Source organism: Tiliqua scincoides, chromosome 2, assembly GCF_035046505.1.
Source record: "Tiliqua scincoides isolate rTilSci1 chromosome 2, rTilSci1.hap2, whole genome shotgun sequence".
Classification (NCBI taxonomy): domain Eukaryota; kingdom Metazoa; phylum Chordata; class Lepidosauria; order Squamata; family Scincidae; genus Tiliqua; species Tiliqua scincoides.
In genome coordinates, this window is record NC_089822.1 from 3,155,041 (window position 1) to 3,167,455 (window position 12,415).

Consider the following 12,415-nt stretch of genomic DNA (forward strand, 5'->3'; position numbering starts at 1 on the left):
GCATTGGAGAGGATGGAGAGGATGTGCTAGCCTCAATTTTAAAGATCCGTTTAATTCTGTTTTTCCTGGGATAAGGAGGTGAAGACTTTGCCTTAATGTGCAGGTTTTGAAAGAGGTCTTGGTGTCCTGTTCTGCTCTGCAAGCTTTGACCTTTGACCCAGTCCTATCCATCTTCAGTGCAGATGGAATCCATTTCCACTGGTTTATGCAGTCGCAATAGCACTGTAAAGCACTTTCCAGTGGTGTTACTATCTGGTGCGCTGGCGGGAAACAGGAGCCTTCCTACATGCTCAGGTGGAGCAAAGGATGCCTGCTGGACCAGATAAGTTCAGTGCAGGATTTGGAACATGGTGAGTGAGGGCAGAATGGGGGAATGATGGGGGCAGGGGGTGGGCAGATCGAGCCCAGGGTATTCCACAAATAAGAAAACCCTCAGTCCCCCTCACCTCCACCCAGTACTCTGTTGCCCAAATCATTCTGGCAGGAAGGTGAGACTGGAACTCTTCTCCCTGATGTACCAGTTTTCCATGTGCAAGAGTATTTTTTTGTATGGTGGAACATTCAATCATGTGACACCCCACCTGCAGTGGTAAGTGGTGGTGCCCAGACACTGGTCAAGCCCCTCAGTGAAAAACAGGCCCTGTTGATAATATTGTTGGTGTTTAAATGTGCATTGTGTCATTTTCTGAAAAGGAACATCATCCCAGGTTGGCACTTGATTGAAGCTCCCTGTAGAGAGTCCTGCGACTGTTTCCTGAAGTGAGACATGTAGGAAAGACATACAAACAGTTCTTAACAGGAAACCTGAAGGCTACAGTAGACATCCTGAGCGTCTCTGACTAGGCCAGAGCCCCTTCTCCTCTCTTTCTCTCCCTCTACTCTCACAAGTACCACAGGACAGCTGTTCATACCGAGGTGGCAGCAGGTCAGGGGGAGGACTTGTCCAGCAAGTTAGCTAGGATAGTAAAATTCAGTAGAACTGAACAAGTTATAGAGAGAGCCTACCATGCATAGAGCTTCCAAGCCAGCCTGCACCCTGAGTAGTAGTTGGTTAGTTCTTCTGTTATCTGCAAGAAGGAGTGGGAGGGGAAGAGTGAATGTTTATTAGACTTCTGATGCCATGTGATGGTGAGTGACTGTAATCTGAACCTACAACGACTGCTCTCCCACAGCAAAAGATATTAGCATCCCTGCTGGAAGGAAGCTGCAGTGAAGAGGGGCCAGTTGACCAGGGAAGGCAAATGGAATTGCATCAGTTCCAAGTGACTTGTGTGATTGAAGGGAAGGGATCTCTCCTGCCGTCCTCCCCAGGCTTCCCCTGTCGTTTGCATCTTGGAGTGAACAGTTTTATGTGAACTCTGATGATAAATTCAGGTGCATTAGGGTGTGAGTCAGGAGGCTCATGCAATTTTTGGATAAAAGTCACTGCATTTAAGAACATAAGAAAAACCCTGCTGGATCAAACCCAAAGCCCATCCAATCCAGCCTCCTGCATCTCATAGTGGCCCACCAGATGCATCAGGGAACACACAAGACAATAGGAGACCAGCATCCTGGTGCCCTCCCTCGCATCGGGCATTCTGAGGTAGTCTACCTCTAAAATCAAGAGGTTGCACATCCCCATCATGACTTGTAATCCGTGATGGATTTCTCCTTCAGAAATTTGTCCAGTCCCCTTTTAAAGGCATGCAGGCCAGATGCCATCACCACATCCTGTTGCAAGGAGTTCTGCAGACTAATTACATGCTGGGTAAAGAAATATTTTCTTTTGTCTGTCCTAATTTTGTCTGCACTCAATTTTAGTGGATGTCCCCTGGTTCTAGTGTTATGTGAGAGGGGAAAGAAAATCCCCTTATTGATTTATCCAGCCCCTGCATAATTTTGTATGTCTCAATCATGTCCCCCCTCAGGTGTCTCTTTTCTAGGCTGAAGAGGCGCAAACGCTGTAGTCTTTCCTTGTAAGGGAGGTGCCTCAACCCAGTAATCATTTTGGTTGCTCTCTTCTACACCTTTTCCATCTCTACTATATCCTTTTTGAGATGTGGCAAACAGAACTGGACGCAATACTCCAGGTGTGGCCTTACCATCAATTTGTACAACGGCATTACAATATTAGCCGTTTTGTTCTCAGTACCCTTCTTAATTATCCCAAGCATAGAATTGGCCTTCTTTACTGCCGCCGCACATTGGGTCGACACTTTCATCGACCTGTCCACCCCCCCCCCCCAAGATCTGTCTCCTGATCTGTCAAAGACAGCTCAGAACCCATCAGCCTATATGTGAAGTTTTGATTTTTTGCCCCGATGTGCATGACTTTACACTTACTTACCTTTTTTAAAATATGCGGTGGACCTGTACAAAAGCAAAAAAAAAATATTGGACTTTGATGCACCAGCAAATGCTTAAGGTAAATTTACAAATGAAACCAGAAGTTTTTTTGTTGGGAATTTTGGATGATTCGATTCAGAAAGACTACAAAACTATGTTTTTATATATGACAACTGCTGCAAGAATTTTGTATGCCAAATATTCCGATTTTATACCTGCATCTTTGGTTGTTTTTTTCCCCAAGTGCAGAACTTTGCATTTCTCTCTGTTGAACTTCAGCCTATTCCTTTCAGCCCAGTATTCCATTTTGTCCAGGTCTTCCTGAAGGCTTCTATTGTCTTCTATTGTGTTTGCTACTCCTTCCAGTTTGGTGTCATCTGCTAATTTGATGACGCTCCCTCGTATCCCCTCATCCAAGTCATTGATGAAGATATTAAAGAGAACCGGGCCCAAGACAGAGCCCTTGGGTACCCCACTCGAAACTGCCCTCCAGGTTGACACAAAGCCATTGACAAACACCCTCTGGGTCTGGCCCTCCAACATCTGGTCACCCTGCATAGAAGTCAGATTGGAGAGGGAGGAAGTGATCTGTGCTGTGTTCATGTAACCTTCTCAAAGTCTCTGAACCTTTTGGAGTGTGCATGGAGACTAGATTTCCCATGCTGCAGCATGATCATGAATACTGTGCTAAGGAGCCCACATGGCTCTTTGGAAAAGCTGCAATTTGTATGACTCAAATTGGGGCGCCCCCCCCCCCAATGATTCTTTAGGTATGGGAAGGAAGCCCTGTCTGCAGGCCCCAACCTTTGAAGCAGCCTTTAGGTGCTTGTCCAAACTGTTGAGCTTTTGCTGTGCCAGCTCTTCTGTAGAGATCCTTGGAATGGTCTTGTGGGGTCTGACTGGAACCCACCCTCTTTGAAATAGAAGAGTTGGGCCAATGAACTTCAGCTGGGGGATTAAATCTGCAGAAATGTAGGCATACTGATTTAATTGTGGATTTTGCCCCCTGGTTTTAGCTATCTCTGCCTGGTAGAACAAGAGGTTCTGTGGCAGAATGACAGACTTAACACTTCTCCAGATGGACAGACTCACTCTGGCATTGTCAGATGTACTGTGATATGTCTTCATCAGCATCGTTGCTTACATACCTCTAAAGCCAAAAATGGAGCCACCACACCTCATGGTGCTTGACAACTGGAAGCATAACAGTAGCCAATTAAGACCAGGGGGCAGGGCAATCCGTGCAGCTGGTCAGTCTGTCAGTGGCTAAGCGCTTAAGTCTGTGGTCTCTGCTGGGCACAGGAGGGCTCACTTCTAGCAGCCATCTGCTGAATATCAGCCTGAGCGGGTCTGCTCTGCTGTCCTTGTGCTCATTGGCTTTTCAGTGCTTTGCTGGCTTAATGTTCTCTGGGTGCCTCTGATGAGCCATGCAAAATGTATGACTAGATCAGGGTTCAGGAAGAGGTGAGCCTCCAAACTCAGAATTCATGGCTGGGAAGCAGCCAGCCGAGTGCTGAATGCTGAGTCGGAGCCTGGCACAAGCTTCGGGGTGTTGACAGTAAGTGCTGCTCTGCGGCCAGGAGGAGAGCTTCTCTCTTGCCGCTTAGGCTACTTAGCACATGGATAGCTCTGTAAAAAGGTGTTTGCGGACCATGGTGGCCATTATGCTAGATTGATTCGTCAGGATATGCAGCTCAAACAAGTTAAATTCTATCATACTTGGCTGGCATTAATTTGGAAAGGAATTTAGCTACCTCTGAGAGGACTTTGGTTTTAGTGTTTTGAAAAAGTGACATCTTCCCTCTCTACTAAAGCAGACTAATGAAGCTGTATTAGTGCCCTGACTTGAGCAGTGTATAAAGATTAGTAAATAAGACCCCATTAAAAATACTTATAATGTAAGCAACATGGGTCCCAATAGTCTTCCTAATGTCCATTAATGCTTATTCTGAGGATCAGAGCTCATTTTACTGAGCCATTTAGTCAAACCGTGCGATTATTTAGAAAGTTAATTCATGCATACTAAAATCGAGCTTAAGTAATGCAGAGGGTAGGAGGTAAAACTCTATGGAGATGATAGTCCTTTTTGTTATTTAATGATCAGCCATAATTAACTTGCAAATTTGAAATAATTAGAACAAATTAAAGGTATTTAACTTTGCCTCCCTAAAGAAAAATTCAAATTGCACCAAATGCAGCTTTAAATTATTCAAGTCTCCGAGGTCTGAGCTGGGGTTTCTTTCTTTTTCCCCCCCTACAATGCCTTTTTCTATGACGAGAATACCAATCTGCTTTTTGTCAGAAAGCATCCTATCAAATAATTGTTCTTTGTGTCTAATAAATGACAGCTATTCTTCTTCGTAAAAGTATTTTAGTCTCTGAAGACTACATCAGCATTTCTGTGGCATTTTAATTCAATAAAACAAAAGGTTACCGGTTCCCCCCTTCTCTCCCCCCCAGCTACTTCTTAAGGAACGCAAATCCTAGCAAGTCTTCAATGGCACGGAACAACATTTTAGAAGTTGCCATTCCTTCATAATGGGGATATCTGGCTATGGACACCTACCATGCAGTGCTGGGTGGTCCTTTTAGCTGGGGCTGTTGTTGGCATCCTTCAGTCTCGGAAGACTATTGAATTGCGCTCTGAATGGTGGTTCTGGAACGGAGTGTCCTCTCCAGTGCGCAAAGCCTGGGTAAGGTAGATATGGAGGATAGACTGTTTCCCATGCAGCAAATCCCCCCTCTCCAAATCGCTGAAATGGTCCAATGGAAAGGCAGAAGCCAGTACGGTTGGTTCCAGTGGCATCGCAGGAGTTACCAGAACGTGACTGTGTTCAGCCATGAACTGCCTCAGGGACTCCGGCTCCAGAATTTGCCTCGAAGTTGACTCCTGAAGCCTTTTCCATAACTGGATGTAACCACAAGGCAATGGAGGTTTGGGATCAGAGTTTTCCTTCTCTCAGATGAGCTGCCTTCCCAGGCTAACGAGTCCCATCTACCCGGTGGCTGTTTAGTCACCTCTTAATAATAATAAATAATAATAATACAGGTATTTATATACCGCCTCTCTTGGTCTTTATTCAAGACTTTATTCAAGGCGGTTTACATAGGCAGGCTATTTAAATCCCCGTAGGGATTTTTACAATTGAAAGAAGGTTCTATCTTTCAAGAACCACTACATTCAAGATGTTTCATTCCGGTCTGGCTTCACATTCTGGCCTCCATCCTCCCACGCTCAGAGCAGATGGAAATAGCTCGGTTTCAGCTTGTCAGCTGCTTCAAGGTCGCATGGTGCCGGTGGCCTCGAACTGGCAACCTTGTGGATGTTATCTTCAGGCAAATGGAGGCTCTACTCTCTAGACCAGACCTCCAGACCTCTTACAACAAGTACAGCCGAACTGAGGGCCTATTCTTATCCCCCGGGGTTTAGCTGGGGCAGAGTTTAGGAAAGGAGTGTTTGGGTGTCATTTTACACTGAGGCAGTCATTTTTTGTGTTATCACTGCTGGATTGCTCTGTCTCTTTAGCTCTTTGCCAGTATCTTTATCCAATATCGTTGTTTCACCTAGAAATATTATCGTGTCTGACTCCCTGATACCCAACAAACTGGAGTTACTTCTATTGATATATATTATTAATAATCTACCTTTCAACACAGGTCGCAGGGCAGCTTGCAAAATATAGTTAAATTGTATGCAAAAAATTTAAAAGCACAGTGGTTGTGTAACAAGTTGTGTAACAAGCACAGTGGTAATGGCAAGAAGAATATTCAGCTGCTACAAGTGTAGTGAAATGGGGGTGTTTTGTTTGCTTTCAAAAGGAAGCATGAGAAGGAGGCTGATAAATATACCAGCGTTTGGGATCACCACAGAGTAGGCCATGTGGGTGGAACTATTAGGAGCGCCTGATTGGTTCATCGCCAGTTTGTTTGTTGTGGGTAGGAATTATGTGTGAGAAGGCCCTCTCATTGAAACCCCAAATATTTTAAGCATTTTAAAGTCAGCCCTTTTTTCCCTTGGCCCCTCTGACTGCAGAGCCACTGCTCTGCCACTGACCTCTCTGGCCTTCTCATCTGCCTCCTGGCCACTGGAGAAAGAGAAGCAAGGTCACACCCTCGCCACCTCTTGCTCTGATGGCAGCCTGCTTCTCTTTGATCTTCCAGGGTCACACCTCAGTCCCCCTCACCTCCATCCACTACTCTGTTGCCCAAATCACTCACCTGTTCCATCACTCCAGCCATAGCAGACCACTCCCCTTCTTAATGGCAATAATTGTTGCTGTTATGGATATTGTGCTAGTGATATCACTTAGAATATGTCTGGGCTGTTTTTGCATGACAAGAGAACACGACAGTGCAGCCTCCCCTTCCCATCCCTTGAGGACCTTCCCCCTCTCTGCTTTTATACCCCATTACACTTCTGCCCATGACCATCTCTCCTCCAACTGTCCCAGTCCCTTGTTTTCTCAGATGATGTCACCTTTTCTCTCTTGCTATGGTCTGTGCTTGGAAAGGTTTCCTACAGATCAAGCACAGGGACCTTTTCCGCAGATCAAGCACAGGGACCTGACTATCTTGCCCAGGGGCTTTTCCGGGCGCCTCTCTGTGGATACACAGGAGGCAGAGGTGTGCGGTTTCAATTCTGTATAGCTGGTAATTTTAAGCTGAGGAAGAGTTGGTGCCAGCCCCTCTTTCCTCTTGCATGCACCTCATTTGCTGTTGACCTTGCAACCCTTTTCTCCCTCCATCCCCTTTTCTTGGTTTTAGCCAGTAAGGGCAGAAGCCCACAGGTCAGCTTTCAAGTGCCCTTAGATTTGGCCCTCTTGACCAATTTGGCATGAACTCCAAGGTCCTTTTGATTTTATATTTGATTCAAAGCATTCCTATAAACACCATTTAGGTGAGTGGTACTTTGGTTTCCCTTCTTGGCAGGGGCTTGAAGTATTAAGAACATAAGAACAGCCCCACTGGATCAGGCCATAGGCCCATCTAGTCCAGCTTCCTGTATCTCACAGCGGCCCACCAAATGCCCCAGGGAGCACACCAGATAACAAGAGACCTCACTCTGGTGCCCTCCCTTGCATCTGACATAGCCAATTTCTAAAATCAGGAGGTTGCACATACACATCATGGCTTGTACCCTGTAATGGATTTTTCCTCCAGAAACTTGTCCAATCCCCTTTTAAAGGCGTCCAGGCTAGACGCCATCACCACATCCTGTGGCAAGGAGTTCCACAGACTGACCACACGCTGAGTAAAGAAATATTTTCTTTTGTCTGTTCTAACTCTCCCAACACTCAATTTTAGTGGATGTCCCCTGGTTCTGGTGTTATGTGAGAGTGTAAAGAGCATCTCCCTATCCACTCTGTCCATCCCCTTCATAATTTTGTATGTCTCAATCATGTCCCCCCTCAGGTGTCTCTTTTCTACGCTGAAGAGGCCCAAATGCCGTAACCTTTCCTCATAAGGAAGGTGCCCCAGCCCAGCAATCATCTTAGTCGCTCTCTTTTGCACCTTTTCCATTTCCACTATGTCTTTTTTGAGATGCAGCGACCAGAACTGGACACAATACTCCAGGTGTGGCCTTACCATCGATTTGTACAACGGCATTATAATATTAGCCGTTTTGTTCTCAATACCTTTTCTAATGATCCCAAGCATAGAATTGGCCTTCTTCACTGCCGCCACACATTGGGTGGACACTTTCATTGACCTGTCCACCACCACCCCAGACAGCTCAGAACCCATCAGTCTATATCTAAAGTTTTGATTTGGACATCTAGAACTCAACTCCACAGCTGTAATTGCAGGTCAGCACACAGAGAGCTGGTGCGCTCCTTTCTCTTCCCTCTCCCTCATTGCAGCCAAGCTGCAGCCAGGCCACTACATCTCAGCCATTTCTGTTGCTCTGTGGCTGCCTTAGGGTTCCTCTACCCTTCTCCTGCTTGTTTTAGAGCAGGGGTTTCCAAATCCCGGCCCGGGGGCCAGATACAGCCCGCAGCAAGCCTCTATCCGGCCCGTGGCCAACCTCTTGTCCCCCGAAAGCCTCTGGCCCACTCAACTGAACATGACCAGAACTGTGCTCTGATTGTGTCTGGAGGGTGTTCTGAGGGCCAGAGAGGTTGAATGAATGAGCCCATTCATTAATTTGTTCACTCATCTAAGTTGCATCTCTAATTTAGTTATTTAAATTTTATATTTAAATTTTTTTTCGGCCCTCCACACCATGCCAGATATTTGATGCATCCCTCTGACCAAAAAGTTTGGAGACCCCTGTATTAGAATCAGTTAAAACTCAGAACCCAGTAAGAGTCACAAGTTCTCTTCCCTAAATCCCCATGCAGACATTGTACTACACATCTTCTAGCTGTAGAGTGGCATCAATTTCACCATTTAGTACTGCCTTGTTTGACATCTGCCCCCCCGCCCCAGTGCTAAATAATCCCCTCAATAAACTGCATGAGTTTGTGTTACATTGAGACTCTGACTCCCTTGTCTTTGGTACCATTTTGGGAGTGGGGCGCACGTGATCCCAAAGCCTCTGAGCATGTGTGTCTCAGAGAACATGTGCATTGTTAACAAACATGTCTCAGAACATCACTCTCTTCCCCTACTGTACCCCTCTTGAGCTGGTAAAGATGGTGTGGTAGGGTGGGAACATTTGTAAGAAGAAGCAAGAGCTTCTGAGGTAGTAGAACAATCTCTTGAAGGGACTTCACCCTTGAACCTCTGAAATCTGATTTGCGAGGCTTTGGGTATCTGAGGCTGGGCTATTGAATTGCTGCCGAGTGTGTGTGTGTGTGTGTGTGTGTGTGTGGTGCACGAGAAGTGATGCTGCAGGGTTTTTGTGTTTTAGAAAAGCCTGATTTAAAAATTAAAATATTATTGTTTGTTACTTTTGTTGCAAGCTGTATCAAGTGCCTAGAGAGGCATGATGTAAATGTTGGAAATAAGTTTATGTCAACTGCCAGTTTTCCACAGGCAGCTCAAGGCAGCTTGTGAAATTATTGCATTACTGTGTAAATAGCTCCATGAGCTCACGTGGTGCCTTTCTGATTTACTTAAGAGAGTCTGGGGTCATGCCAAAGGCTCAGCTCCCTGCCTGTGAATGGAGCAGAGCGTGGCCTGCCTCGGGCATGGAGGCTGGCCAGGAGCCCAGGGTAGCTCAGAGGTCAGACATAAGCCATCCCCTTCCATAGTTGCTCCACAGCAACAAGTCTTGGTAGGCACATAGTCTCTGGACGTGAACCTTCCATACAGTGAGCACACTTTATATTTTGGTTTTTTTCATTTCTGTCCCACACTTCCTCCTCCAGAGATGGTGTACATTTGGCCTCACCACAGCCTGTGAGGTCAGCTAGGCTAAGAGCCTGGCCTGAGCACCGTGAGTGATCTCCATGGATGAGGTAGGGATTTAAATCCAGGTCTCCCAAAGTCTAGTTTAACACCCTAGCCACTGCACCACTGGAACATCCAGGTCAAAAACAGACAGGCCCCCAGCCCCAAGGAAAGCCCCAAGCACAGGCAAGGGGGAGGCAAAAGAGGGAAGGAAGGATAAAACCTTGTTACAGTTGGGGATGAGGTTTAGGAGTAAGTCAGAGGCCGCATGAAAAAGGTACAATTTGAGAAGGTACTTGAAGGAAGTGGAAAAGCAATGAGAAAAATGCCCAAAGAAGTTACAGCAAGTGAAAGAGGAGGGGGTGGTGCTTGCAAAATGGGTGGTAGGCTTGTATTGTTTCCTTTGCAGCTGTGCAGGTGGGGCAGGAGAAGGTGATCCACCTTGGCCAGTCAGCCTTCCCGAAAGGAAGTGGCAGGCGTGGTCAAGAGCTTTTGCCACTTTGGGCAATTTATTTATTTATTTTAAATATTTAACCCCTAGGGGCTGGGGGATAAGAATAGGCCCTCAGTTTGGCTGTACTTGTTGTAAGAGGCGACTAAACAGCCACCGGGTAGATGGGACCCGTCAGCCTGGGAAGGCAGCTCATCTGAGAGAAGGAAAACTCTGATCCCAAACCTCCACTGCCTTGTGGCTACATCCAGTTGTGGAAAAGGCTTCAGGAGTCAACCTCAACGCAAAATCCAGAGCTGGAGTCCCTGAGGCAGTTCATGGCTGAACACAGTCACGTTCTGGCAACTCCTGCAACGCCGCTGGAACTAACCGTATTGGCCTCTGCCTTTCCATTGGACCATTTCAGCGACGTGGAGAGGGGGGATTTGCTGCATGGGTAACAGTCTATCCTCCATATCTACCTTACCCAGGCTTTGCGCACTGGAGAGGACACTCTGTTCCAGAACCACCATTCAGAGCGCGATACCAGAGTCTTCCGAGACTGAAGGATGCCAACTATAATTTTAAATATTTGATCTCACATTTCCCCTCCCATCGGAAGGTTCCAAGGCAGTTTACAGTATTGATTTATTTCTACCTACTAGCAAGGCCTCTGTTCCCAGGGGGCTCATAATCTTCCCAGAAAAACCTCTTCCAAAGGAAGCAGCAGCTGGGGATGGCAACGGTGGATTTTCTCCTGCTGACTTCCATTCTCCTCCCCCTCCGTACAGAAGCCTGCCTCGTATTTGGAAGCCCGACAGTGTTGGCGCCCTTGAAATACTTGCTCGTTATTAATCCTTTTCTTTCTTAACTTCTGGTCTCCAGGCTTCTGCTCACTCAAGAGCTGAAGGGTCAGACCCCAAGGCCTTGTTAGCCAAGCTTGCTATGCTGTACATTTTTTTTTAAGTTCCTTTCCATTCTGTCCTTTAAAATTAGCAATTTAATTTTTTTCCTCTCTCTGCCACTTGTAGTGCTACTCAACCCTGAAAGCAATATTCCATCCTAGAGGTAACCTTGCCTTGTCAAGAGAAGCCATTTGAGTGTTCCAGAAAAGTAACTTCCTCCCACTAATTTTGCAAGTCAAAGGTCGCCCTCTTCAGAAAATAGGGCCATCATTTCTAATTAAAGCTTTACCCTGGAAACCTAGAAAGTGCCAGAATAAGGACTGGCTTCTTAAGGATCTTTTAAATGGTGCTAATTGCACCAAAACTCCTGGGTGAAAGAGGGAGACTCCAGTGTGGCTTTGGAAGAAGAGATGTTTATTGCAAACCTTTGGAGTCAGGTTGATTTTCTGGGAGCCAGGATTAGGGTCTCATTCTGCATCTTAAGAGGGTTTGTTCTTCATTCCAACTGTATCTTAAATATAGGCCTGAAATCCTATATTTCTAACCAGTTAGTAACAGAATTTATTCTTCTGTGGCCTGGTTGTAGGAAAAGCACTTTGTAGACCAGATCACCCTCTCCCCACAGCAAAAACTCTCTTACATAAGAACATAAGAACAGTTCCACTGGATCAGGCCATAGGCCCATCTAGTCCAGCTTCCTGTATCTCACAGCAGCCCACCAAATGCCCCAGGAAGCACACCAGATAACCTCATCCTGGTGCCCTCCCTTGCATCTGGCATTCTGACATAACCCATTTCTAAAATCAGGAGGTTGCGCATACACATCATGGCTTGTACCCCATAATGGATTTTTCCTCCAGAAACTTGTCCAATCCCCTTTTAAAGGCGTCTAGGCTAGACGCCAGCACCACATCCTGTGGCAAGGAGTTCCACAGACCGACCACACGCTGAGTAAAGAAATATTTTCTTTTGTCTGTCCTAACCCGCCCAACACTCAATTTTAGTGGATGTCCCCTGGTTCTGGTATTATGTGAGAGTGTAAAGAGCATCTCCCTATCCACTCTGTCCATCCCCTGCATAATTTTGTATGTCTCAATCATGTCCCCCCTCAGGCGTCTCTTTTCTAGGCTGAAGAGGCCCAAACGCCATAGCCTTTCCTCATAAGGAAGGTGCCCCAGCCCCGTAATCATCTTAGTCGCTCTCTTTTGCACCTTTTCCATTTCCACTATGTCTTTTTTGAGATGCGACCAGATGGCGACCAGAACTGGACACAATACTCCAGGTGTGGCCTTACCATAGATTTGTACAACGGCATTATAATACTAACCATTTTGTTCTCAATACCCTTCCTAATGATCCCAAGCATAGAATTGGCCTTCTTCACTGCCGCTGCACATTGGGTCGACACTTTCATCGA

At 46.2% G+C, this 12,415-nt stretch overlaps 1 protein-coding gene across 2 annotated transcripts in view; it reads left to right on the forward strand.

Moving 5' to 3' along the window:
• KIAA1328 (KIAA1328 ortholog) overlaps positions 1-12,415 on the forward strand; it is a 258,629-nt gene that overhangs the window by 204,496 nt on the left and 41,718 nt on the right. The gene's annotated exons all lie outside the window — the stretch shown is intronic.